This window comes from Colius striatus, chromosome 6 (assembly GCF_028858725.1).
Source record: "Colius striatus isolate bColStr4 chromosome 6, bColStr4.1.hap1, whole genome shotgun sequence".
NCBI classification, from domain to species: domain Eukaryota; kingdom Metazoa; phylum Chordata; class Aves; order Coliiformes; family Coliidae; genus Colius; species Colius striatus.
This window is the reverse complement of record NC_084764.1, coordinates 2,055,092-2,059,687: the sequence shown is the minus strand read 5'-3', so window position 1 is coordinate 2,059,687 and position 4,596 is coordinate 2,055,092.

The following is a 4,596-nucleotide window of genomic DNA, read 5'->3' as shown; positions in this document are numbered from 1 at the left end:
GGTGAAGAAGATGGCGACAGCAACAGGAACCCCAATTTGTGTAACAGACCCGTCAGCTGACAAACACACTCACAGCTTGTTGTTGCTGCTGAACTAACCTGAAGGACACATATAATTTATAGAGGTGCTGAGCTCCACCCTCTGCCTCCTCTGTGTGGAGAAGAGTCTGCCTACGTCTGAGAGCCTTGCGATGTGAGAGGTGAGAGGAAAGCTGCAGCTGCCACAGCTTTGCTTGCCACCCCATTGCCTCTCACTGTCTGCTAATGCCACAGCATTCTCCTGCCAGGTTTTTGGGTGGGTTCTGCCGTGGTCAGAAAGTCTCCCTTCACTCCCCATCTCTTCCATCTGTCAATGGCTGAATTTCAGAGAGTCATAGAATGGTAGGGGTTGGAAGGGACCTTTAGAGATCATCCAGTCCCAGTAGGTTCTTCACAGAATCACAGCATGGTGGGGGTTGGAAGGGATCTTTAGAGATCAACTAGTCTAACCTTCCTGCCAAAGCAGCTCCCACCTAGATCAGGTCACACAGGAAGGTGTCCAGGTGGGTTTGGAAAGCCCCTGAGCAGGAGCCTCCACAGCCTCCCTGGGCAGCCTGGGCCAGGGCTCCCTCACCCAGGGACAGCTGAATCTCATCTGTTGGGGATCTCTGGTGAGAGACTAAGCCTCTTCTGAATGCTCTGTTCAACTCTTCCCACTTGTTTAAATATACTATTGTGAATCTTCATGACAAGCAGTAAATAAAGCGCCCCCTTGTTGTTGAAGTACCTACTGAACGAGAACCTGGCCAGTGCAGGGATGCTGGTTACACTTGAGACCAATACTGGCAGGGAAAGGGAGAGCTGCATGCATTCTGGGCTTTGCCCTTCTATGTATTACCTATAAGAAGAACATGACAACTTGACATCTCCCAGTTTCCCATCCTCTTCTCCCATCAGCTTGCTGGTGACAGTGGTGTGTCCTAAGGAATCCTCCAGAGGTGGCACAGACACAGCTTCCTCCACGTCTCCCATCCCTACCGTGGCCTGCTGAAAGAAAAGCCGTGGGGTGCCTGTCAGGACGTTGCTTCAGGCAATCTGTTCCGTCTACACTTTAACCCACACTTGCAATTTCATGTCAGATGTCACGCAGAGACGGGTTTCAAAGAGGTCTGGAAGAGGTTTGCAGTGAGATATGTCTTCACTGTAGTGACATTACTATCAGATAAGACCAAGCCTGACCACACAACCAGTGGATATTTGACGCTGATGGGAAGGGAGAGCATCAAGAGTTCATTTTCACCCACCGATAGTTATGAGTTTGGCTTTTGGCAGGAGAAGGGGGAAATAAACCAAATGTTGAGCACAATGATTGTTTGAGAAAATGGGTTTGCCTGAAATCTTTGGCTTTAGATTTTTCCTGAACCTCAGATGCACCTTGAAACCACTTTTTAAAGCATTTTCCAAGACATAAAACCCTGTCACCAGCTGAAAATCAGTTGTGGTCAGATGCTTCTGGGCTTATGCAGCGTGGTGCAGCTGGTGATGCAGCCACCACGTGGTGAGGACTGAAGGGCAGCTCACCCAAGCAGTGGGGCGAGAACTCGAGTGCTTAGTTAGGCTGAAATACTGAAAGGGAAGATATCTCAGATCAAGATCTGCTGTGTCTGTGCAGCAAACCAAAGGGGAGCCACAAAACTGCGAGGAAAATAAGCCCAACTCATCAGAAAGCGATCTGGGGTTCAATTAAGCATGCAAGTCCTGTGCTCCTGCAGTAACACTGTTTTGACAGCCTCACTCGGGCATTTTTACAGGAGCAGCCAGGATTGCAGTGCCAGCATTCTCCTCCACACTTCCTTGGACACAGGAGTCTGCAGCATCCCATTTCCAGGGACAAGAAAAAAAGCAGAGAGGAACAAAACGAAGCAAGGAGTGGAGGTTTGCTTTTCCTCCTTTGTATTGCTGATGCAGCTTTGACCCCAGGTTCTGCTGCTGTGGAGAATTGAGAGACCAAAATAGCAGGCTGACAAATTTACCTCCTGAAGAGCAGGCAAAAGGAAAACCAGCCAGAGAAAAAATGAACTCCACTGAAACAGGGGTGATGTGTCTGCCTGGAAACGGAGCAACACATGGCAAACAGCAGCTGCTGCAGGGAGACCCAGCTCTTCATGGAAAGGAGAGAAAAAAGCTCCCAGAAAGTTCAAATCAAGGCACAAAAGTTATTTTGGAGAGCTCTGGAACTGCTTTTTTCCAACAGCCTCTCCAAGAAGTTAATGTTTCCAAGTAAATCAGTATGGCCAGAACACATAAAGCATTTCGTGTTGCTTGTCAAGAAGCACATTGACGAGTGCCACGTCCGTTTCCTCCTGGACACGAGGGAGATGGGCTGCGTGCTATCAGGCCTTACTACAGACACCAAAAATGTACAGCATGGGGAAAGTAAGGCTGAGCAGAGCAACTGCACAAAGAGGGAAGGACTAAATGAAAAGGTTAAACCTAAAGCAAAGAGAGCACAGCGTAACGTATCGGGCAAATAGCTGGAGAGTAGGCCACCTTCAGCGGGTACAGCAAGTCCTCCCCTCGCTCTTGTTAGAGAGAGGACATAGCCATGCCAGGCTTATTCTACTGGGGTTGGTTAGGTTCAGAAAATAGCACTCTTTCTGCTTGTGAAAGGCTGTTGGGGAGACAAGGAGCAGAGGGGTTCTAGAGGGATTTTACAGCCAGTCCCATTCCACTTTTACTGCTGAATCTCATTGCTTCGCTGAATAAATACCAACAAAGTACTTGGAAATAAGCTCTGAGAGGGGAAGGAGAAGGGAAAAAAGAGATATAAAGCCATATAAAATCACACTGAGCTGAAACTGTTTCATACACTACCTGTTGGCACTTGGATAATGCACACAAGAGACTACACCAAACAAAATGGAAGAGAAGGAAGGCAAGCCCATGCTGCTCCCAGGGTGCAAGAAAGAAAAGTTAATCAACAGTGTTCAGCTTTATCCAACTCACCCAGGGGCTGCTCACTTAACAGCCCCTTGCAAGGAGACACTCAGAGTCACAGCTGAGCTGCCACAAACCAAGCAATACAGCAGAAGCAGCTCTAAATGTGTGTGAATTGCATCATAAACTTCAAGACTAGGACAGAACTTAGGAGTTCTGAAGGCTCACTGAGTGGAGTTTGTTACTTACCCAAGCAATGGCAACAAGATTTCATGCAAACATATCTCAGCTGTGTGGTATATGAAGTCCTTCCATGCTTGCTGCTTCACAAGCAAGGATGGGAATTACTGAAACACCCTCCTACAAGGATAAACCTCCTATGATTTCACTGGAGAACACTTCTTTATTCATCCCATGAAAGCTGTTAATAGAGATTAAGTGATGGGTTAGATGCAGCCACGTCACAGAATCACAGAGTGGTGGGGGTTGGGAGGGACCCTCAGAGATCATCCAGCCCAACCCCCCTGCAGAAGCATCACGGAGGAGATGGAGGTGAGAACTGTGCAGCTTTGCAGAGACTTTCCCAGTGACAATGGGGAGTGACAGTGGCATTCTCTGTGCCCCATAAATCAGTTTGTGTCTTGGTCAGGTCAGGAGCTAGGTTAGAAAAAAATGCAGTAACCTGAGAAAAGAATTGTCTGTAGTCAAATTCACTCCAAAAACTCCCCAAGTGGTCTCAGGAATCGGAGGGGGGAATGTGACTTTTTTCCCCAGCCCATCCCCAAGCTGGTTTTTGTTTCCATATTTGGGTTAATCACTGTTAAAACTAATCCAAGCAAAGCACCTTCATTAAAATGAACCTCTCCATTTCCCAGTTCAGCCTTGCCACGTGAAACTGAAGCAAAGCTTCACACAGTCCCTTTTCACCTGAAAGCTCTCTGCTCTTTTCCCTGCCTCCACTGGCCCCATTCTTTTTCAGCTAAACAAAACAGCCAAGTTGAGCTTGGTTTAGATCTTTGCTTTCCACACAGGCATTTTCAGCACATCTGATGCTAACTAGGACAAAACACCCAGCTGTCTGTCTGAGTAGCAGCCAAGTGACAGCAGCATCTGTAAATGAACCCTCCTGGCTATCAGGATCTGCACCAGTTTAAAGTAAAAGGTGCTGCAGCCTCTCTCTCACCCATCTCCTGACCCACTGCCATTTTCAGTAAAGGTACCACAGGGTAAAGCCAGTACCACTGGCTCTTTTTCCTGGCCAGAGTAAGAGAACTGGCAATTCCCTCAGCCACTTTGCAGGTGTGGTTGTAAATAGGGCAAGATAGTGATCTTTGCAGCTTCAAGACGGGAGGAAGCTGCTTGTTGTTTCGCTGGGGCAGCTGAGGACTGGAGCGTTGCCTTTCCAAGCCACGTCAGTGCAAAGCCACACGTTGGATCCCACTGCATTTATGTGTAGAGATTGGTCTTTTGTTTAAAACCAAGTGATTGCAGGCCATCTAATTGAAATAATTGAGTAAGGTATCTCAATGCCGTTCCACTCAAGCCAGTTTCTGATAGCTTTATCTTCAGATCTTACTCAATTAGACTGACACTGATGTCAGTATGAAATTGCTTGAGTAAAGACCTGGGAAGAGTTAGGTAAGTATTACACTTCACCACTTGGCTGACAGGAAGGCTTGAC